Genomic DNA, 25,000 nt, shown 5'->3' with positions numbered 1-25,000 from the left:
TCTTCGTCGATGCGAGAGCTGAGATATCCGTTGTTGAGAGTCGTTTTGGAATGCAGAGGCAAAACACCCAACAATGTAGGGATTATGTACCCTTCCATGGAGATTCCTTGGCGCCATCCGCACCCGGAGTTGGTTGTTAGGTAGGAGGCCACGAGACAATGTGTCGAGCACAACCCCTAACAAGCGAGAGATGGCCATGGAGGTCATACCCCAAGACCACCCCTCGTGGGCCCTTGTGGGCATCACATCTTCACAGGTCTATCCATGGGGCAGGCATCGACAATGATTCTTCCACAGGTTCACCTATGGAAACATTGTTACGACTTCTCCTTCCTCTAAATGATAAGGTTCAGTGGACTTCTCGCGACGTCGCGAGCGGCGAACCGCCCATGTCACCACGATCCGAACACTTCACCGGACCATTCAATCGGTAGGAGCGACGGGCGGTGTGTACAAAGGGTAGGGATGTAGTCAACACGAGCTGATGACTCGCACTTACTAGGAATTTCTCGTTGAAGACCAACAATTGCAATGATCTGTCCCCATCATGATGAAATTTTCAAAGATTACCCGGGCGTATCGGCAAAGGCTATAGACTCGTTGAATACATCAGTGTAGCGCCTGTGCAGCCCAGAACATCTAAGGGCATCATAGACCTGTTATTGCCTCAAACTTTCGTGGCCTAAACGGCCATAGTCCCTCTAAGAAGCTAGCCACGGAGGGTGCCTCCGCAAAGCTAGTTAGTAGGCTGAGGTCTCGTTCGTTAACGGAATTAACCAGACAAATCACTCCACCAACTAATAACAGCCATGCACCACCACCTATACAATCATGAAAGAGCTCTCAGTCTGTCAATACTTACAATGTCTGGACCTGGTAAGTTTCCCCATGTTGAGTCAAATTAAGCCGTAGGCTCCACTCCTGGTGGTGCCCTTCCGTCAATTCCTTTAAGTTTCAGCCTTGCAACCATACTCCCCCCTGAACCCAAAGACTTTGATTTCTCATAAGGTGTCGGCGAAGTCCTATAAGCAACATCCGCCGATCCCTGGTCGGCATCGTTTATGGTTGAGACTAGGATGGTATCTGATCGTCTTCGAGCCCCCAACTTTCGTTCTTGATTAATGAAAACATCCTTGGCAAATGCTTTCGCAGTGGTTCGTCTTTCATAAATCCAAGAACTTCACCTCTGACTATGAAATACGAATGCCCCCAATTGTGAAGGGATAGGAAATCCATCATATGGATGCCCAAGATTGCGGAATAAAGGGGGGGCGAATTTCAAAAATTTTTTCTTTCCCTTCAACTGGGAATCGAATTCCCCATTTAGAAAATCATATTTTCAAGGATCATTCTTGAACCATAAACTGAACCAGATCTGAACTAAAAGGAGGAGAGAGAGATAATACCTGATACAGAGAAATAATATCTCTCAACGGAGGTGTTCACGCCCAAGGTAGAAACCAAAATCTGCTCCCACTGAAGATGGTGCAGTGTAGGGTGGAGCAGAATCAACAGTGTCCTTCCTAAGAACTTGATTCTTCATAAGAATCACCTTGACAGCTAGTGGATACAACTCCTACCAATCTTTTCTCCAAAAGATTGGAATCAAGATCTGATCTTGATTTCTCCCAAGCAATGGAGATCGAATTGCTATAGGCGGCGGCTGCAGGAAGGAGGCGGCTAGAGAGAATTTGCAGGGTGCAAAATTCTTTCCTCTATGATCTTAGCTCTGAAGACACAACTGTTGCTGGTGATTGTTTATCTAAAGGCTGCCGCCCCCTCTTCCTTTTATAGACTTAAAGGGATCAGCTCCTAATCCCATTAGGAGTTGCTAACCCAAATCATATCTGGATTAGAAGTCCCTTTAAGATAAGGGATAAACCTTATCTTATCTGTAGATTAGATCAGTCAGTTCCTATTCTAATTAGGAAGTTTCCAAATCTAAATCTCATTTAAATCTTGGACTCTCTGAGTGGATAGGGTGTGGGCCCAATCCTATCAGCTGATCTTATCTCAGAATTCGCCCCTTAAAGACTAATCAAATTAGCCCAGTTCGAAATGGGTTTAAGGCCCATTTAGGGTTATGTATTCATTAAACCTTCCAAACTATTGCCCAGTTGGGCTTCCTTGTATGGCGTGGGACCCAAACATTGATCTACACATTAGCCACATGGGTTCAGCCCAGCCTTTGTTACAAGGCTTGGCCAAATACACTGTTATGGACAATGCACCGCCCGAAACCCATCAGATGGGCTCTATGGGCCCAACACTTACCCTAAGTGGTCCCTGTGCCAAGCCACCTTGTAACACCCAGGTACTGTGGCCAGATGCAAGATTAGCCCATCAGGTATTATCCGCATTGGCCTTACACTTAACCTCTCAGCCCATAATGATCATACACTGCCTGATAAGAGAGGACCTCACTCTTGGCTGCAAGGAACAGTGTTGCACTCTCTCAAGTATGGATCCCGGGAATTAAAACCTTTTGCAAACATTTCGAAAGCATAATATATATACTCTTATATCTCATATAAAATATATTTTGCAAAAATAAATCTCAACGATTGAAATCGGCTGCTGGTTGTCTTGGTTTCCATCAGTGAGAGTGCATTCCCGATCAATACCTTTGTCTGACAAAGGGGCTGATACTGTCACTATAATCACCCACTCAAATGAATTCTCAGACTGTCCCAACATACCCAGGTTTTGACCCCCGCTAAGGATCTCACTGATTGGTACATCAAAGGCAGCCCAATCTGACACCTAGTGCAGTATCATAATCGAGTCTACGGGTCGGGTGTAACTTTCCAGTTTTGCCCATCAATCACCAAGGTCCAAGGCAATACTGGAAATCTGGTCCAGTTCAAAGATTCTATTAATCCCACACTGTATGTGCCTAGGGTCTCACCCCGATAGCTGAGACAAGCCACCTCAACCGACTTGGTGGCACCACAGTGTCAGCCTTGTCAAGATAGGTCTCCCCAGACCGACCCACTGGCTGTGAACATTCTAAACTAACACGAGTCTCATTAAGTGTCCAGTTTAAGGGTATTACACAGAAACATACCAAGGGAACATGAATCAAATACACACTTTTATTCATTTACAATAAACTCATAAAGTACATCATTTTCATTGAAGCTAAGGGCATACAAAACTGTCCAACAGCTCCCACTTGCACTTAGGTCCAATTAGGTACTAGACAGAGTCCCATGCTTTCCATGTGTTTCTCAAACACTTTCTATGATAGTGGCTTTGTCAATGGGTCTGCTACATTTTCCGCTGATGCTACCTTCTGAATCAGGACGTCCCCTCTACCAATAATCTCCCTCAATACATGGTACTTCCTCTCAATGTGCTTCGACTTCGAGTGGGCTCGTGGCTCCTTACCCTGAGCAATAGCTCCATTGTTGTCACACAACAATGGGATGGGTGATGTGCTGGATGGAACTACTCCCAACTCGTGAATGAACTTCTTCATCCACACAGCTTCTTTGGCAGCCTCACTTGCGGCAATGTACTCGGCCTCCGTCATGTAGTCTGCAGTGGACCCCTGTTTGCTGCTTTTCCAGCAAACAAGACACGATCCTATCCTGAAAACATGCCCAGATGTAGACTTTCTATCATCTAGATCCGACTGAAAATCGGCATTTGTATACCCTTGGATCTGTAGTGAGCTACCATCAAATACTAGACAAAACTCTTTTGTCCTTCGAAGGTACTTAAGTATGTTTTTCATAGCAGTCCAATGCTCCTGCCCTGGGTTGGCCTGAAATCTGCTTACTACACTCACTGCCTATGCAATTTCAGGGTGAGTGCATAGCATGGCATACATGATGCTCCCTACGGCAGAGGCATAGGAAACGTCCTTCATGCCATCAATCTCCTCAGAAGTCTTGGGAGACATCTTCTTGGAGAGAGTGACTCCGTGCCTGAAAGGGACATTTCCTTTCTTGGAGTTTTCCATGTTGTATTTTTTGACTATTTTGTCAATGTAGGCAGATTGGGATAATCCTATTATCCGCTTCGGTCTATTTCTATAGAGTCGAAGACCCAATATATAGGAGGCCTCTCCAAGATCTTTCATGGAGAATTGCTGTGAAAGCCATACTTTTACCGTAGTCAACATTCCTACATCATTCCCAAGGAGTAGAATGTCATCTACATATAGAACCAAGAAGGTAACCTTATCTCCACTGTACTTCTTGTAAACACAGGGTTCATCTGGATTCTGCTCGAAGTCAAACGATTTGATGGCAGAGTCAAAACGAATGTTCCAACTTCTAGAAACTTGCTTAAGTCCATAAATGGATCTATTAAGTTTACATACCATGTTTTCCTGACCCGTAGCTATGAAGCCTTGCGGCTGTTGCATGTAGATATCTTCAGTAAGATCTCCATTCAGGAATGTAGTTTTGACATCGATTTTCCAAATCACATAATCATGGTATGCTACTACAGCTAGCAGGATCCTAATGGATTTAAGGATGGCCACAGGCGAAAAGGTTTCCTCATAATCGATGCCCTCTTTCTGAGTGTACCCTTTCGCCACCAGACGAGCTTTGAAGGTCTCAACCTTACCATCGGGGCCCTACTTCCTCTTGTAAATCCATTTGCAACCGATTGCTTTTACCCCGAAGGGCGGATCTATTAGAGTCCAGACTCCATTGGTCTCCATTGAGTCCATCTCTGCTCTCATGGCCTCCACCCACTTCTGGGAATCTATGTCCAACATAGCTTCCGCGTAAGTCACGGGATCCTCCTCACTAGTCAAGGTTTCCACCAGGTAACTATCCTGGTCATAACCATAACGGACTGGTGGCCTCGAAACCCTAGTGGATCTTCTAGGTTGGTCACTACTAGAAACTTGTGGGACATCTCCCACTACTCCTGAGCTCTCCTCATCAAGAACAATTTCCTGACGATGGGTGTCCAGGATATAATCGGTCTCCAAGAACTAGGGATTTCGACTGCATAACACTTTTTGCTCATTTGGGTCATAGAAAAGGTAACCTACAGAGCCTTTTGGGTAGCCTACAAACAGGCAACAGCTGGTCTTGGATTCCAACTTGTCTGCACTCGTTCTTATAACGTGTGCTGGACAACCCCAAATCTTCAAGTGTCTGACACTTGGTTTTTTCCTGTCCAAAGTTCATATGGAGTGTTCGGAACCGATTTGGTTGGAACCCGAATCGGCACGTAAATCGGAGTCTCTAATGCATAACCCCAAAAGGAGGTGGGTAACTCTGAGTGTATGAGAAATGACTAGACCATATACAATAAGGTCCTATTCCTCCTCTCTGAAACACCGTTAAGTTGTGGCATAGCAGAAGGAGCTAATTGTGATACTATCCCATTGCCCTTTAAGTAGTCCCTGAACTCGTCAGAGAGATATTCACGACCTCGATCTAATCGAATGGCTTTAATTTCTCTCCCCGACTGTTTCTCGACCACTTGTCTAAACTCTTTGAACTTTTCAAAGGATTCAAACTTGTGTCTCATTAGGTACACGTAACCATATCGTGAGAAATCATCTGTGAAGGTGATGAAATACACGTGTTGATTTAATGTCCTAACACTCAGGGGACCACATACATCAGTATGTATTAGGTCAAGTGTGCCTGTACATCTTTTAGGCTTACCGTTAAATGGCCGCTTCGTCATCTTGCCTTGCAGGCAAGGCTCACATGTGGGAAGATCTTCTATAGTTAGAAAATCCAAAGGACCGTCCTTGACCAACCTTGTGATTCGGTCAACACCGATGTGGCCAAGTTGGTAGTGCCACAGACACGTTGGATTAACTGTATCACGGGCTCTCTTCTTGGGGATTTCAGCCGACATAGTTCCAGTTATGTTAGTTTCTAGAGAAGGATGTAGAACATAGAGACCATTCTCCAGTTCCCCATATGCGATGAATCTATTATTTCCTTTAATAGTAATCGTATTACTAAAGAAGACAGAAGAACCATCTGCACACAATTTTGAAACAGAAATCAAATTTCTTCTTAAGTTTTGTACATAAAGACAATCTTTGAGTACAATTTTTCCTTCTCTAAAAATTAACTCCACGGTCCCTATTGTCGCGGCTGCAACAGTTGCAGTAGTCCCAAAGTAGAGAGTGACTTCTCCTTCACTCAGCATTCTGCTTACCTTGAACCCCTGTAGTGAGTTACAAGCATGAGTTGAAGCCCCGGAGTCAATACACAGGACGCAATGAGTTGGTTTCTATAACACAAGTTTCAAAATTACCTTTCTTGGATTCCAGGTAGGCAGGACAATTCTGTTTCCAGTGGCCGGTCTTCTTGCAGAAGTGACATGCATCTGATGCTTTGTCTTTCTTCTTCCTTTTTCCCTTGGTGGCTTTCTTCTGAGGCTTCTTTGCCTTCCTCTTTCTCTTGCCCGTTTTGCTAGCTTCAACAAGCATAGCTACAGGCTCATCCTTTTTAATCAGTTCTTCAGCTCTTTGCAACATATTGCTGAGCTCTTGCAAGCTAACATTCAGCTTGTTCATGTTATATTTCATGATGAACGGATTAAAGGAAGGAGGCAAAGAATTAAGGATAGCATCTATCTGGGTTGCGAGGTCTAGCCCGGATCCAAGAGCCTCCAGTTTGTTGATGTAACCCATCATCCGAAGACAATGGTCGTGAACTTGTTGGACCTTGGACATTTGAGTGGTCATGAACTGCTTCAAGACCTTTTGCCGAGTAGAACAATTCTACTCTTCATACATCGTCCTCAGGCTATCCAATAGGTCCTTCGCAAGTTCGATCTGATCAAACTGCCTCTGTATTGGGTTGTCCAAGGAGGCGATGATGTAACACCGGGCTAGGGAGTTTTTCTCCTCCCATTCCTGATAGTCTCTCCTTCGGGTCTCGGAAGCCCCGTCACCCGGACGCTCCGGGGCAGGATTCTTTGCCACTTTGTCCAGCTTTTCTGATGCTAGGACCAGCATAAGGTTCCTATACCAGTCGGCGTAGTTTGGGCCCTTAAGCTTGTTGTCATCAAGAAGCTTTGCAAAAGATCCGTTTGCCATTTTTTGATAAAAGAGCAAACATCAGTCCACAACCTAATTTGATTCATGTTCATTTCATAGATATGGATTTTAATCTACGCTCCATTTCCATTTATTCATCTCTGAGATTTCCCTCCTTTCTCAGTGACGGAGACTATGGGTTGTCTCTGGAAATGTGGGAAATCACATAGGGTGCATGGAGCCAACTGTTTCAGCTGCATAACCCCACCACCTTTCTATGAAAGATCATATCCACTCATCATATGAGTTTTCCCTTTGGCCTCTATCAGACAAGGTTCAAAGCCGCTGCTTAAACGGCCTAGAGGGCCGTTTAAGAAGAGTTGTGCTTAAGCGAGGAGCTCTTGTTTGCAATGCTGCGGCACTACATGCCATTTGTGTATGAAAAAATCCGCCCAAAGACAAGTTTGTCTGATGAGTTTCCGAACTGAACGCGATGTAATCAAACTTATGGTTGACGCCGTAGAGAATATAAAGCCCATATGCGAAGTGGAAAAGGTAGGAGTCGCAGGTACTATTTATGATGTCCCTGGGATTGTAGCCAGGGATCGTCAACAAACCTTAGCTATTCCTTCTCGCGAACCACGGGAGCGCCTAGCGCCCAGAGGAGCAAAGCTCATTTTCCTTCCAGGGTAAAGCGGCACATAAAAAAGGGCTGGCCCATCAAAAGTCTGGTTCCTTCGCGAACGAAGTTCAGAATCAACAAGGGTTCGTAGAACAAAGGGAGTGTACAACTGGGGTGCAGCCCCACTTTTTTGTTCGTAATGAGGGAGAGATGGAATGGAGTTCTTTCCCCCACGAGGAAGACTTCAGCAGAGAAGAAAATAGGTGTCCCCGTACCTGCCAAAGTTCATCCAGCCCTGAACCTCAACAAGCCTGCCTTAAGCTGAATAACGGAAGCTGCTGAAAAAGGCTAGCCCTTACTAATTGATAGGCTAGCAACAAGCAACGGATTGAGCGCTAGCGTGGCGCTAACGCGCAGCCGAGCAAGCGATTCAAAGCCGTTGCTTGTTGCGCTAGCGCGTGCATCCGTTTTGAATCTTTCTACTCCGGCTTTCCAGTTCAATTGATCTTCTCATAGGTGGAACACACTGCCTGTAATTAGCAATCTTCCTCTTTTTCACAAGCATGAGTAGGACTTCTAGTGTTGGGAAAGTCATCCTTGGCATAAGCTCTAGTGGATCTCTGTTATGGCATTCCCATATGCTTCCTAATTCCTATTTATGCAACTATGCCAATTCCTATATGTTTCCATATTCCCTATAGTGCTATACCATTCCCTTTCTTTTCTTCCCACTCCCTCACCGGGTCCCCTCTGTAAAGATCTTTTCCTGCTTAGGTTAGCTCTACTTCCTAGCCTGCCTGGTCCCAGGTCCTGGATAAAACAACCAAGAGGATGAAACAACACACAAATTGATCCATAAGTTGACCGAGCCTAAAAAAAAATCTATTTTTTAGAATCAAAGATCGAGAAGAAGAAAGGGTAAGGTAACTGATCCAATATGCGAGAGCCACCTAGAAGTTCTCTATCTTGAAAGCTGCCCCCTAAGGAAGTAATCTTTAGGGTTGGTGTGGCCGGCCCTAGTTGCCTTGATTCACACTAGTTGTTTCCAGTAGCTCAAATCCGGATTCCTCTTGATGTCGAAAGACCCTACCACTGTTAATGCCGAAGAAAGAGCCCAGAAGATCAGAGTAGAGTATTTCCTATCATAGGCCAGGGGGAGACTTAGGAACACTTGGTAAAGCTGTTCGAGAAGAGACGGATCGTCTGTCTCTGAGGCCTCCTACTCTAACTATTGAAGTCTATATGGTTATTCCATAAGCCATTGATCGAATTCCACAAAATTGACTCGGAATGACTTAACCCTTCATCCCTTTACATGCAACTAGATCGATTAGCCTTTAGAGTATTTTTGGGCTATGGAGAGGCGCTAGCGCAAGCGGAGGTGATTCAATCACTCGACTGCAAAGGAGAGGAGAGCAAGCAACTCCATGAGCACTAGCGCGAAAGCCGTTGCACTACCGCGCTGCGCTAGCGCTCAATCAAGTAGGCTCGAAAGCCGGAGTGCGTGTTAGCGCACTTACGTTATCTCGCTTGTTGCATCCGGCTTTCTTGCTGCTCACATTTTTCATCATGCTGGGCGCGCTAGCGCCAACCAACGAAATGAACATGGAGCCCGTTCTGAATGCTTCTCCGATCCAAAAGTTCTCGCGAAGAGAATAAGATGGCTCCCTCTGTCTTTTCCCGCTTTGCTAATCTTCCCCTCACGGGCCGGGCGGCGGAGGGCGCGGAGGACGAAACCTAAGAGAAGACGCTCTTATCTTAGGTCCTTTTTTTCAATGCAACACAGGAAAGCGCCCTCTTTTTGTCATCCCTAAACAAAGTTGTAGGGGCTTCATAGCTACTTTCATTCTAAAGGAAACCGAAGAACCAACCTTTAGTCAATAGGAGCCCTACTTCCTTCAGTCGCAAACCCATTTCTTAGTCACCGGGCGGAGCGCACCTTTGGTACTTCAGTAGGGCTGATAGTGACTTCTTTCTTAGGGTATAATGCAAATAGGGGCGCAACGGCTTCTTTTTCTGCTCTAGTTCTCACTGAGTGTATCTGCGCTACAAGATCTTGCTTTCGCAAAAAGGCTCCGACTCCTGTCTCGTCTCCTCAATTTAATCATTGATATGGCTGCGGCCCAGAATACGATGAATCCGGCATGGGCTACGTGAGCCCTGAGTAGTTTACCGGACAAATTGAGTTGTCGGGCATTCCCGGCCCACCAAGCGAAGAAAACTACAGGGCAACAAGCGAGAAAACGTAAGTGCGCGTTGGAATAATGGTATCGATTGGTATTTGATACATTGCGGTCGGTAACGTTGGTGAATTAGGTGAAGGTACGGAAAGAGAGGGATTCGAACCCTCAGTAAACAAAAGCCTACATAGCAGTTCCAATGCTACGGTTTGAACCACTCGGCCATCTCTCCTACATAATCTTATGATTATGACCCAGAAACCAAGTGAATAGCAGTGAGTGCTTACCCATCATATTCGTGAACGCCAAGGTACCATGAGAGAGTTCCCATTTTCTAGTGAAGCCCCTCCCACATCGGTCTATGACGCCCCTATCATCTAATGAAACATTCAGACAAGCCCAACAGCAAATGGATAGCCCATTTTCTGGTGTTTCCTCATTACTGAAGGACCCATCCTCATGCTAATGATGGAAGGCCTTTAGAGAGTTCATCATATGAATCTCCCTATCACATGCACTCATATTAGCTAGAGGGAACAAAATTACGCCCTAGTTTGATTTAGGTCAAACCAAAGTGGCTCCCACTGACTTTCATAAAGCCAGATTTCGGTGGGCCTTAAATCGGCTAGGGTTCCGCACGTAACCTCTTGATGAGGTGTGGGGCCAACCATTGAGGGAAGTCATCCAATGACCAAAAGGGACACCATGGCAATGATGTGCATTCAGCCATGGTGTGCGCAAGAGCCACTGTCGAATGAGCATGGACCAAGTACTTATGGCCCATGTACGCAGCACATCACACATCTATACATCTCATGTAGGGATAAATTGATCCAATCAATTAATTATCTGTAAGGCCCGTTGGAAGCCCGTTAAAATTCTATAATATTAACCATTAACATTATCTAGGTATATGCGCTGTATTAGGGTTACCTAGTTCGGCCCATATAGCTTTATCCTTTAAAATGGGCTTTTGCAGTTTTAACTATTTAGAACTGGGCCTTTATAGGCTGGGCCGAATTAACCATTTAATTAAATACCAATCCTTAGGCCCATTAGTGGGAAAAATAGGGCTGACTTTCAGCCTTGATTAAACCCTAGAATTGGTCCAAACAGTTTGAACCAATCTTGGTTCGAATGGGTCTACGGTTTGATTTTTAATTAAATCCTTAATTCAAGTAAATAATCAGAAATTAAATAACTGATGAAAGAAAAACAATAATCAGTTAATCAGGGCTGTTCGCACACTCCAACCTGCAAAACAGAGGTTAGATCACAGATTGCAGTTTCTCAAACTATAAATCGTAGATAGTGAATCTCCCATCTGCAAAATCTCCTTCTCTACGCCACCATCTTCGATCCAAAATTAAAAAAACAAAAGAAATCCAATTTCTATTAATTATTACAATAGATCAAATGCCTATACATTGAGTCTAAAAATAAAAAAAACAAAATTATTTACAGACCAAATGTAATAAATAAATTCAATGAACTGCAAATCTTGCAGTTCTCCATGTGCAAAACAAGATTTCGATTTCCTCTTGTACGAATAGCCCATAAATCAAGAAAATTATAACAAACTATTCTAAATAATAATCAGATTTATATAAAATTAATTTCAGATTATTTGCCCTTCTATTTTGGGAACAAATTTCCCGAAACCCATATCTGCGCAAATTGGGTAGAACGCCTTCTCCCTATTAGCACAGGTTCAGACTTGAAACAGAATGGTTCAAGATTTGAACCATGGCTCTGATACCACTGAAGGGATAGGAAATCCATCATATGGATGCCCAAGATTGCGGAATAAAGGGGGGGCGAATTTTAAAAAATTTTTCTTTCCCTTCAACTGGGAATCGAATTCCCCATTTAGAAAATCATATTTTCAAGGATCATTCTTGAACCATAAACTGAACCAGATCTGAAACAAAAGGAGGAGATAGAGATAATACCTGATACAGAGAAACAATATCTCTCAACGGAGGTGTTCATGCCCAAGGTAGAAACCAAAATCTGCTCCCACTGAAGATGGCACAGTGCAGGGTAGAGTAGAATCAGCAGTGTCCTTCCTAAGAACTTGATTCTTCCTAAGAATCATCTGGACGGCTAGTGAATACAACTCCTACCAATCTTTTCTCCAAAAGATTGGAAGCAAGATCTGATCTTGATTTCTCCCAAGCAATGGAGATCGAACTGCTATAGGCGGCGGTTGAAGGAAGGAGGCGGCTAGAGAGAATTTGCAGGGTGCAGAATTCTCTCCTTAGTGATCTCAGCTCTGAAGACAAGACTGTTGCTGGTGATTGTGTGTCTAAAGGCTGCCGCCCCCTCTTCCTTTTATAGACTTAAAGGGATCAGCTCCAAATCCCATTAGGAGTTGCTAACCCAAATCATATCTGGATTAGAAGTCCCTTTAAGATAAGGGATAAACCTTATCTTATCTGCAGATTAGATCAGCCAGTTCCTAATCTAATTAGGAAGTTTCCAAATCTAAATCTCATTTAGATCTTGGACTCTCTGAGTGGATAGGGTGTGGGCCAAACCCTATCAACTGATCTTATCTCAGAATTCGCCCCTTAAAGACTAATCAAATTAGCCTAGTTCGAAATGGGCTTAAGGCCCATTTAGGGTTATGTATTCATTAAACCTTCCAAACTGCTGCCCAGTTGTGCTTCCTTGTATGGCGTGGGACCAAAACATTGATTTACACATCAGCCACATGGATTCAGCCCAACCTTTGTTACAAGGCCTGGCCAAATACATTGTTATGGACAATGCACTCTCTGAAACCCATCAGATGGACTCTATGGGTCCAACATTTACCCTAAGTGGTCCCTGGGCCAAGCCACCTTGTAACACCCAGGGACTGTGGGCAGATGCAAGATTAGCCCATCAGGTATTATCCTCAATGGCCTTACACTTAACCTCTCAGCCCATAATGATCATACACTGCCCAACAAGAGAGGACCTCTCCCTTGGCAGCAAGGAACAGTGTTGCACTCTCTCAAGTATGGATCCCTGGAATTAAAACCTTTTGCAAACATTTCGAAAGCATAATAAATATACTCTTATATCTCATATAAAATATATTTTACAAAAACAAATCTCAACGATTGAAATCGGCTGCCGGCAGCCTTGGTTTCCATCAGTGAGAGTGCATCCCCGATCATTACCTTTGTCCGACAAAGGGGCTGATCCTATCACTATGATCACCCACTTAGATGAATTCTCAGACTGTCCCAACATACCCAGGTTTTGACCCCCGCTAAGGATCTCACTGATTGGTACATCAAAGACAGCCCAATCCGACACCTAGTGCAGTTTCAAAATTGAGTCTAGGGGTCGGGTGTAACTTTCCAGTTTTGCCAATCAATCTCCAAGGTCTAAGTCAATATTGTAAATCTGGTCCAGTTCAAAGATTCAATTAATCCCACACTGTATGTGCCTAGGGTTTCACCCTGATAGCTGAGACAAGCCACCCCAACCGACTTTGTGGCACCACAGTGTTAGCCTTGTCAGGATAGGTCTCCCCAGACTGACCCACTGGCTGTGAACATTCTAAACTAACACGAGTCTCATTAAGTGTCCAGTTTAAGGGTATTACACAGAAACATACCAAAGGAACATGAATCAAATATGCACTTTTATTCATTTACAATAAACTCATAAAGTACATCATTTTGATTGAAGCTAAGGGCATACAAAACTGTCTAACAGACTGTCCCTGTTATTCATTACTCCGATCCTGAAGGCCAACGTAATAAGACCGAAATCCTATGATGTTATCCCATGCTAATGTATATAGAGCGTAGGCTTGCTTTCAGCACTCTAATTTCTTTAAAGTAACAGCACCGGAGGCATGACCCGGCCAGTTAAGGCTAGGAATGCAACGCCGGTAGAAGGGACGAGACGACCGATGCACACTGCAAGGCGGACCGGTCGACCCAACCCAAGGTCCAACTATGAGCTTTTTAACTGGAACAACCTAAATATACGCTATTGGATCTGGAATTACCGCGACTGTTGGCCCTAGACTTGCCCTCCAATGGATCCTCGTTAAGAGATTTAGATTGTACTCATTCCAATTACCAGACTCATAGGGCCCGGTATTGTTATTTATTGTCACTACCTCCCCGTGTCTGGATTGGGTAATTTGCACGCCTGCTGCCTTCTTTGGATGTGGTAGCCGTTTCTCAGGCTCCCTCTCCGGAATCAAACCCTAATTCTCTGTCACCCGTCACCACCATAGTAGGCCACTATCCTACCAATCAAAGTTGATAGGGTAGAAATTTGAATGATGCGTCGACGGCACAAAGGCCGTGCAATGGGCAAAGCCCGTGTCGACCTTTTATCTAATAAATTCATCCCTTCCAGAAGTTGTGGTATGGTGCACGTATTAGCTCTAGAATTACTATGGTTATCCGAGTAGTAGATACCATCAAACAAACTATAAATGATTTAATGAGCCATTCGCAGTTTCTCAGTCTGAAATAGTTCATACTTACACATGCACGGCTTAATCTTTGAGACAAGCATATGACTACTGGCAGGATCAAAGGTAGCATTCCTTGTCGACATCACAACCCGCATGAGACCTTCCAAAAATATCAAATGCTCTACGCAGTTGCAATTGTCGATCACATATCAGGACATATAATAGGCTGGTAACAAGGGACCTAAGGCCCCTATCCTTGGCATCTTCCGCATGCAAGAGAACACACACTAGACATGTGCCGAGTGCATTGCACAATCACAAGACAATGCATGGCATCACGTTCTACATGTTCATGGCTGCCTCACCCCCTACCGTGGGAGGAGAGAGACAAACTATCACTCGAGGGGTATCAATTCCAATTCTTTAGGTAGGCAACATAGGAACCACCAGCACACGCCCAAATAGCAACAACTAGCTTGGGAAAAACTGAAGAGGAGGGGAAGGTTAATGGTTCTGACCACAAGCATAGAGCCCATCAACACATGCCATCCAAACACCACTCACGCGCATCGTGTACACCTTCAGGCAGCCCCCCCCCAAACCAACAATGCATCAATGACATGTAGAATGGCCGAGGAAAGCTGCACCCAAAGGCCCCACTAAGCACGGAAAGCAACCACCAACATGAATCAACATCCGAAAAGGGTCACCAAGAGATCACAAGAAATGTGAGAGATGCCAATCGTGTTTCACAATTCCCACTCATGTGAGGTCCCCATGGGGGCCTCCCATGCTTGAAATAGGTAAGCCACGGAGGCACCATGGAGTGCCCTAGGCAGCATGCGGGGAGGCACCCAAAGCACAATTGCCAAACACCTTGCACGTCACCTAACCCAGCATCGCTAACACACAAACGCGTGTTCATGAGCAAGCACGGGATGACACTATTAAGGCTATGGCAACGCACGCAGTGCTCAACACAGCAAGTGCGACCGCGCATGCTGCCGAGGGCACCCAACACAACACACATCGCTTATGATCAAGGAGCACTCAAAAGACGTTGCGCTGCAACGCGTGTATCATCACACTCCCAGATCTCTTCTAGTGCACGTCATTGTGCAACAGCATGCACTATCAAGTAAAACCTTGCACATTGTGATGCACATCACTGTTTTACCATGTCACGCTCAGTAAGTATCAATGTGCCTTCATGTCGCCTCTAGTGCATGCAACTGCACTACCCGTGCATACAACTGCACTACCCGTGCGTCATGGGTGATGGGGGGGAAGCCCCATGATTGCCAACGCTCACCCAATGGCGCCCCCAGGGGGGAACCCCCCAGAGTCACCCCCCCCCCCTCAAAGAGTACGTTAAGCTTTTGGGGCTCTGCCAGCAAGAAACATCACTTCTCTGGAAAATCATACTAGGGTTGTCTTGAGAAAGACCTGAAAAAATAATTTTGGAGGGTGGGGGTTGCTTTCTCACACCTGCAAAAAAATTTGTGAACCAAAATAAGCTGGTTTCATGCCGAAAAGTATTGATAGAAATGGTTTTTCACTAATATTTAATTTATAGAAATTACAAAAATTACAAAAAAAATAGGAAAATTAATTTTGTGGAAATGGGATTGCATGGAATCAAAAGGGAACACTCCCACACTAATTTTATGAAAAGGTGAGCTAGTTTCATGCAAGAAAGGTGCACAAATACGAGTTTGGGACTGTCAATCAAAGCGGTGACATGGGGGTGTATATGGGGGATATGTTGAAAGAGCAACAATGGTCACAAGTGCATTGTGTGTGTGTGCACATCCCTTGTACCACGACACACCACATAAGGCACCAATTGCAATGTGGGTGTGCACACCCACATAGTGCAAAATGATGCAGCATGGGGCCTTGTGTGCAGTGTCAGCACATCCACCAAGATGCACACCCACTTGCGCCCTATGTTAATAGGGGTGTCTGTAAACTACACACCATGCAAAGGTGGAAGGTGGAATTGGTGCACCTAACACAAGTGGTTGTGTTACAGCCCTACACCGCACACGATGGGTGTAGTGGGGTTGTAAACTACTACACAGTGTGTTGAAGCCCTGTCACTACAATAGTAGAAAACACTACACGTGTAGTGTCAACACGTTTAACACACACCACGGTAGTTTAGTGTTTTCTAATATTGGTCACCGCACGTGGAGGCACCACAGAAACCACTTGCACCATGACACACCACGGTAGTTTAGTGTTTTCTAATATTGGTCACCGCACGTGGAGGCACCACAGAAACCACTTGCACCATGACACACCATGGTAGTTTAGTGTTTTCTAATATTGGTCACCGCACGTGGAGACACCACATTAACCACTTGCACCACATGACACACCACGATAGTTTAGTGTTTTCTAATATTGGTCACCGCACGTGGAGGCACCACATTAACCACTTGCACCACATGACACACCACGGTAGTTTAGTGTTTTATAATATTGGTCACCGCTCGTGGAGTCACCACATTAACCACTTGCACCATGACACACCACGGGGGCACCATAGCACATCCACACGTGACAGTTCATGCATGCACATGCCCGCACATGCACACGCATGCCCGCCAGCGCACGCCCACGCATGTACATGCTCGCCCGCACACGCTCGCCAGCGCACACCCACCAGCACCCACAGCCGCCGCTAACCTTTATGGGGATATGGTGGGTGTGGAGACATGGGATAATGGAAGGTTGTTCTAATGAGTTAGATTTCCCCAAGGGTGTTATGTTGAAAAGGAGGGGAGGTAAGGCTGTTCGGATGAGTTAGATTTTTACACCGACTCGCACCATGGCAGCCTTGTGCAGTCCACCGAGTGGGAGGGTAGCGTAAATAACCTCCATGGTGATATGGTGGGTGTGGAGCCATGGGATATGGAAGGTTGTTCTGATGAGTTAGACTTTCACAAGCGTGTGTTATGTTGAAAAGGAGAGGGAGGGACTTTGTTCTTGGCACACCACGATGCATGGGGGGAGGGACTTCTTTTGAAAACTCATTACTGGGGGGAGGGACAAATCGTTGTGGGATGCGAAATGTGGGTGGAGGGACAAATCGATGCGACAGAGGACTGAATCTCAGTGGATCATGGCAGCAAGGCCACTCTGCCACTTACAACACCCCGTCACGTATTTAAGTAATCTACAAAGGATTCTACCCACCGCCTGGTGGGAATTGCGCTTCAAGGCAGCCCACGTTGCTCATCCGTCATGAGGGCTTCACCAATGGCACGTGCCTTTGGGGGCCTAGAGGCCCCTACTGCGGGTCGGCAATCGAGCGACGGGCGCATGCATCGCATGTTTATGTTAGGTAGTTTTTGTATGCCCTTAGCTTCAATCAAAATGATGTACTTTATTAGTTTATTGTAAATGAATAAAAGTGCATATTTGATTCATGTTCCCTTGGTATGTTTCTATGTAATACCCTTAAATTGGACACTTCATGAGACTTGTGTTAGTTTAGAATGTTCACAACCAGTGGGTCGGTCTGGGGAGACCTATCCTGACAAGGCTGACACTATGGTGCCACCAAGTTGGTTGGGGTGGCTTGTCTCAGCTACCAGGGTGAGACCCTAGGCACACATAGTGTGGGATTAATTGAATCTTTGAACTGGACCAGATTTCCAGTATTGCCCTGGACCTTGGAGATTGTGGGCAAAACTGGAAAGTTACACCCGACCCCTAGACTCGATTATGATACTGCACTAGGTGTCGGATTGGACTGTCTTTGATGTACCAATCAGTGAGATCCTTAGCGGTGGTCAAAACCTGGGTATGTTGGGACAGTCTAAGAATTCATCTGAGTGGGTGATCATAGTGATAGGACCAGCCCCTATGTCGGATAAAGGTAATGATCGGGGATGCACTCTCACTGATGGAAACCAAGACTGCCGGTAGCCGATTTCTTTTAATTCCTGGGATCCATAAATGAGAGAGTGCAACACTGTTCCTTGCAGCCGAGGGAGAGGTCCTCTCTTGTCGGGCAGTGTATGATCATTATGGGCTGAGAGGTTAAGTGTAAGGCCATTGAGGATAATACCTGATGGGATAATCTTGCATTTGCCCATAGTCCCTAGGTGTTACAAGGTGGCTTAGCCCAGGGACCACTTAGGGTAAGTGTTGGGCCCGTAGAGCCCATCTGATGGGTTTCAGGGGGTGAACTGTCCATAACAGCATATTCGGCCAGGCCTTGTAACAAAGGCTGGGTTGAATCCATGTGGCTGATGTGTAGGTCAATGTTTCGATCCCTTGCCATACAAGGAAGCCCAACTGGACAGCAGTTTGGAAGGCTTAATGAATGCATAATCCTAAATTGGCCTTAAGCCCATTTCAAACTAGGCTAATTTGATTAGTCTTTAAGGGGCAAATTCTGAGATAAGATCTGCTGATAGGATTGGGCCCACACCCTTTCCACTCAGAGAGTCCAAGATCTAAATGAGATTTAGATTTGGAAACTTCCTAATTAGATTAGGAACTGGCTTATCTAATCTACAGATAAGATAAGGATTATCCCTTATCTTAATGGGACTTCTAATCCATATATGATTTGGGTTAGCAACTCCTAATGGGATTAGGAGCTGATCCCTTTAAGTCTATAAAAGGAAGAGGGGGCGGCAGCCTTTAGACATAACATCCAGCAGACTCAAGTTTTGTCTTCAGAGCTGAGATCACAGAGGAGAGAATTCTGCACCCTGCAAATTCTCTCTAGCTGCCTCCTTCCTGTAGTCGCCGCCTATAGCAGTTCGATCTCCATTGTTTGGGAGAAATCAAGATTGGATCTTGATTCCAATCTTTTGGAGAAAAGATTGGTAGGAGTTGTATTCACTAGCCATCCAAGTGATTCTTGGGAAGAATCAAGTTTTTACGAAGGACACTGTTGATTCTGCTCCACCTTGCATTGCGCCATCTTCAGTCGGAGCAGACTTTGGTTTCTACCTTGGGCGTGAACACCTCCATTAAGAGATACTATTTCTCTGTATCAGGTATTATCTCTCTCTCCTCCTTTTGGTTCAGATCTGGTTCAGTTTATGGTTCTAGAATGATCCTTGAAAATATGATTTTCTAAATAGAGAATTCGATTCACAATTGAAGGAAAAGAAAAATTTTTGAAATTTGCCCCCTTCATTCCGCAATCTTGGGCATCCATGTGATGGATTTCCTATCCCTTCAGTGGTATCAGAGCCATGGTTCAAATCTTGAACCATTCTATTTCAGATCTGAACCTACGCAAATAGGGAAAAAACGTTCTATACAATTTGCGCAGATATTGGTTTTGGGAAATTTGTTCCCATAACAGATGGGAAAATAATCTGAAATTAATTTTAAATAAATCTGATTATTATTTAAAATAGTTCTTTATAATTTTCTTGATTTATGGGCTTTTCGTACAAGAGGAGATCGAAATCTTGGTTCGCGCTGGGAGAACTGCAAGATTTGCAGTTTATTGAATTTATTTATTACATTTGGTTTGTAAATAATTTTTTTTTATTTTTAGACTCAATGTATAGGCATTTGATCTGATGTAATAATTAATAGAAATAGGATTTCTATTTATTTTAATTTTGGATCGAAGATGGCGGCACAGAGAAGGAGATTTCGCAGATGGGAGATTCACTTTTTGTGATTTGCAATTTAAGAAACTGCAATCTATGATCTAACCTCTGTTTGGCAGGATGGAGTGTGCGAACAACCCTGATTAACTGATTTTTGCTTTTCTGTTATCAATTATTTACTTGAATTAATGATTTAATTAAAAATCAAACCCTAGACCCATTCGAACCAAGATTGGTTCAAACTATTTGGACCAATACAGGGTTTAATCAAGGCTGAAAGTCAGCCCTAATTTTCCCACTAATGGGCCTGAGGATTGATATTTAATTAAATGGTTAATTTGGCCCAGCCTGTAAAGGCTCAGTTTTAAATAGTTAAAACTACAAAAAGCCCATTTTAAAGGATAAAGCTATATGTGCCGAATTGGATAACCCTAATTCAGCCCATATACCTAGATAATATTAATGGTTAATATTATGGATTTTTAACGGGTTTCCAACGGGCCTTACAGATAATTAATTGATTGGTTCAATTTATCCCTGCATGAGATGTATGGATGTGTGATGTGCTGCGTACATGGGCCATAAGTACTTGGCCCATACACATTCGACAGTGGCTCTTGCGCACACCATGGCTGAATGCACATCATTGCCATGGTGTCCCTTTTGGTCATTGGATGACCTCCCTTAGTGGTGGGCCCCCACACCTCATCGAGAGGTTATGTGCGGAACCCTAGATGATTTAAGGCCCACCAAAATCTGGCTTTATGAAAGTCAGTGGGAGCTACTTTGGTTTGACCTAAATCAAACTAGGGCGTAATTATTTGTTCCCTCCAGCTAATATGAGTGCATGTGATAGGGAGATTCTTATGATGAACTCTCTAAAGGCCTTCCATCATTAGCATGAGGATGGATCCTTCAGTAATGAGGAATCGCACCAGAAAATGAGCTATCCATTTGTTGTTGGGCTTGTCTGAGTGTTTATAAGATTATAGGGGTGTCATAGACCGATGTGGGAGGGGATTCACCAAAAAATGGGAACTCTCTCACGGTACCTTTGCGTTCACGAATATGATGGGAAAGCACTCACTTGATAGAAATGTTTACCTGAAAACGGCTCTGAACCTTGTCTGACAGAGGCCAAAGGGAAAACTCATATGATGAGTGGATATTATCCTTCACAGAAAGGTGGTGGGGTTATGCAGCTGTAACAGTTGGCTCCATGCACCCTATGTGATGTCCCACATTTCCAAAGACAACCCATAGTCTCCATCACTGAGAAAGGAGGGAATTCTCAGAGATGAATAAATGGAAATGGATCGTAGATTAAAAGCCATATCTATGAAAGGAACATGAATTAAATTAGGTTGTGGACTGATGTTTGCTCTTTTATCAAAAAATGGCAAATGGATCTTTTGCAAAGCTTCTTGATGACAACAAGCTTAAGGGCCCAAACTATGCCAACTAGTATAGGAAACTTATGCTGGTCCTAGCTTCAGAAAAGCTGGACAAAGTGGCAAAGAATCCTGCCCCGGAGCGTCCGGGAGACAAGGCTTCTGAGGCCCGAAGGAGAGACTATCAGGATTGGGAGGAAAAGAACTCCCTAGCCCAGTGTTACATCATCGCTTCCTTGGACAACCCAATACAAAGGCAATTCGATCAGATCAAACTTGCCAATGACATATTGGACAGCCTGAGGATGATGAGCAGAATCGTTCTACTCGGCAAAAGGTCTTGAAGCAGTTCATGACCACTCAAATGTTCGAGGGCCAACAAGTTCATGACCATTGTCTTCGGATTATGGGTTACATCAACGAACTGGAGGCTCTTGGATCCGGGCGGGACCTCACAACCCAGATAGACGCTATCCTTAATTCTTTGCATCCTTCCTTTAATCCGTTCATCATGAACTATAACATGAACTAGCTGAGTGTCAGCTCGTAAGAGCTCAACAATATGTTGCAAAGAGCTGAAGAACTGATTAAAAAGGATGAGCCTGTAGCTATACTTGTTGAAGCTAGAAAAATGGGCAAGAGAAAGAGGAAGGCAAAGAAGCCTTAGAAGAAAGCCACCAAGGGCAAAAGGCAGAAGAAAGACAAAGCATCGGATACCTGTCACTTCTGCAAGAAGACCGGCCACCAGAAACGGAATTGCCCTGCCTACCTGGAATCCAAGAAAGGTAATTTCGAAACTTGTGTTATAGAAACCAATTTATTGGTAGCTTCTGCGTCCTGGTGTATTGACTCTGGGGCTTCAACTCATGCATGTAACTCACTGCAGGGGTTCAAGGTAAGCAGAAGGCTGAGTGAAGGAGAAGTCACTCTCTACATGGGGACTACTGCAACTGTTGTAGCCGCGGCAATAGGAATCGTGGAGTTAATTTTTAGAGAAGGAAAAGTTGTACTAAAAGATTGCCTTTATATACAAAACATAAGAAGAAATTTGATTTCTGTTTCAAAACTGTGTGTAGATGGTTATTCTGTCTTCTTTAGTAATACGATTACTATTAAAAGAAATAACAAATTCATCACATACGGGGAACTGGAGAACGGTCTCTATGTTCTACATCCTTCTCTAGAAACTAACATAACCAAAACTACATCGGCTGAAATCCCCAAGAAGAGAGCCCGTGATACAGTTAATCCCACGTGTCTGTGGCATTACCGACTTGGCCACATCGGTGTTGACCGAATCACAAGGTTGGTAAAGGATGGTCCTTTGGATTTTCTAATTGTAGAAGATCTTCCCACCTGTGAGCCTTGCCTACAAGGCAAGATGACAAAATGGCCATTTAACGGTAAGCCTGAAAGATGTACAGGCACACTTGACCTAATACATACTGATGTATGTGGTCCCCTGAGTGTTGGGACATGGAATCAACACGTGTATTTCATCACCTTCACAGATGATTTTTCACGATACGGTTACGTGTACCTAATGAGACACAAGTCTGAATCCTTTGAAAATTTCAAAGAGTTTAGACAAGAGGTCGAGAAACAGTTGGGGAGAGAAATTAAAGCCCTTCGATCTGATCGAGGTGGCGAGTATCTCTCTGATGAGTTCAGGGACTACTTAATGGACAATGGGATTGTATCACAATTAGCTCCTCCGATGGTAAGGTTGAGACCTTCAAAGCTCGTCTGGTGGCCAAAGGGTACACTCAGAAAGAGAGCATCGATTATGAGGAAACCTTTTCGCCTGTGGCCATGCTTAAATCCATTAGGATCCTGCTAGTTGTAGCAGCATACCATGATTATGAGATTTGGCAAATGGATGTCAAAACTGCATTCCTGAATGGAGATCTTACTGAAGATATCTATATGCAGCAGCCGCAAGGCTTCATAGCTGTGGGTCAGGAAAACATGGTTTGTAAACTTAATAGATCCATTTATGGACTTAAGCAAGCTTCTAGAACTTGGAACATCCGTTTTGACTCTGCTGTCAAATCGTTTAACTTCGAGCAGAATCTAGATGAACCCTGTGTTTACAGGAAGTACAGTGGAGATAAGGTTACCTTCTTGGTTCTGTATGTAGATGGCATTCTACTCATTGGGAATGATTTAGGAATGTTGACTACTGTGAAAGTATGGCTTTCACCGCAATTCTCCATGAAAGATCTTGGAGAAGCATCCTATATACTGGGTCTTCGACTCTATAGAGATAGATCGAAGCGGATAATAGGATTATCCCAATCTGCCTACATTGACAAAATAGTCAAAAGATACAGCATGGAAAACTCCAAGAAAGGAAATGTTCTTTTCAGGCACGGAGTCACTCTCTCCAAGAAGATGTCTCCCAAGACTTCTAAGGAGATTGATGGCATGAAAGACGTTCCCTATGCCTCTGCCATAGGGAGCATCATGTATGTCATGCTGTGCACTCGCCCTGACATTGCTCAGGAAGTGAGTGTAGTAAGCAGATTTCAGGCCAACCCAGGGCAGGAGCACTGGACTACTTTGAAAAACATACTTAAGTACCTTCGAACGACAAAAGAGTTTTGTCTAGTATTTGATGGTATCTCACTGCAGATCCAAGCGTATACAAGTGTCGATTTCCAGTCGGATCCAGATGATAGAAAGTCTACATCTGGATATGTTTTCACGATAGGATCGGGTGTTGTTTCCTGAGTGTCAGCAAACAGGGGTTCTAAGTAGCAAATTAATAGTCCACAACCCAAGCCGAACGCATTGAGGTAAGTGAGGCTGCCTCATGAATGAAGATGTTCATTCCTGAATTTGGAATTTAGCACATCACCCATTCCACTATTGTATGAAAACACTGGACCTATGATAGGATGATGTTAAGAGGTAGCATCAGCGGAGAATATGGTAGACCCATTGACTAAGCTACAGACACAGAAAGTGTTTAAGAAACACATGGAAAGTCTGGGACTCTGGCTAGTACTTGATTGGACCTAAGTGCAAGTGGGAGCTGTTAGACAGTTTTTGTATGCCATTAGCTTCAATCAAAATGATGTACTTTATGAGTTTATTGTAAATGAATAAAAGTGCATATTTGATTCATGTTCCCTTGGTATGCTTCTGTATAATACCCATAAACTGGACACTTCATGAGACTTGTGTTAGTTTAGAATCTTCACAGCCAGTGCGTCGGTCTGGGGAGACCTATCCTAACAAGGATGACACTGTGGTGCCACCAAGTCGGTTGGGGTGGTTTGTCTCAGCTACCAGGGTGAGACCCTAGGCACACATAGTGTGGGATTAATTGAATCTTTGAACTGGACCAGATTTCCAGTATTGCCCTGGACCTTGGAGATTGATAGGCAAAACTAGAAAGTTACACCTGACCCCTAGACTCGATTATGATACTACACTAGGTGTCGGATTGGGCTGCCTTTGATGTACCATGTTGGGGCAGTCTGAGAATTCATGTGAGTGGGTGATCATAGTGACAGGATCAGCCCCTTTGTCGGACAAAGGTATTGATCGGGGATGCACTCTCACTGATGGAAACCAAGACTGCCGGTAGCCGATTTCAATCGTTGAGATTTGTTTTGTAAAATATATTTTATATGAGATATAAAAGTATATATATTATGGTTTCGAAATGTTTGAAAATAGGTTTTAATTCCCAGGATCCATAAATGAGAGAGTGCAACACTGTTCCTTATAGCCGAGGGAGAGGTCCTCTCTTGTCGAGCCAGTGTATGATCATTATGGGCTGAGAGGTTAAGTGTAA

The 25,000-nt window shown here is 44.2% G+C and overlaps 1 non-coding gene and 2 pseudogenes across 1 annotated transcript in view; all 3 read right to left on the bottom strand.

The window, feature by feature from the left end:
- Nucleotides 1–42, bottom strand: part of LOC148871851 (5.8S ribosomal RNA) — a 156-nt gene extending 114 nt beyond the window's left edge. The window contains exon 1 of the ribosomal RNA XR_016108503.1: nucleotides 1–42. This exon is cut by the window's left edge and continues 114 nt beyond it. This is a non-coding gene — a ribosomal RNA (5.8S ribosomal RNA).
- A 238-nt stretch (nucleotides 43–280) lies between these two features.
- On the bottom strand, nucleotides 281–1,519 carry LOC148871850 (18S ribosomal RNA; annotated as a pseudogene).
- Nucleotides 1,520–13,380: 11,861 nt separating this feature from the next.
- On the bottom strand, nucleotides 13,381–14,333 carry LOC148871849 (18S ribosomal RNA; annotated as a pseudogene; the record flags this gene model as incomplete).
- Between the last annotated feature and the right edge of the window lie 10,667 nt (nucleotides 14,334–25,000).

This window comes from Nelumbo lutea, chromosome 2 (genome assembly GCF_056320005.1).
Source record: "Nelumbo lutea isolate HS-2025 chromosome 2, American lotus-T2T, whole genome shotgun sequence".
Classification (NCBI taxonomy): Eukaryota; Viridiplantae; Streptophyta; class Magnoliopsida; order Proteales; family Nelumbonaceae; genus Nelumbo; species Nelumbo lutea.
Note: the sequence above shows the minus strand (reverse complement) of the source record. Positions and strands in the feature narration are given on the sequence as shown.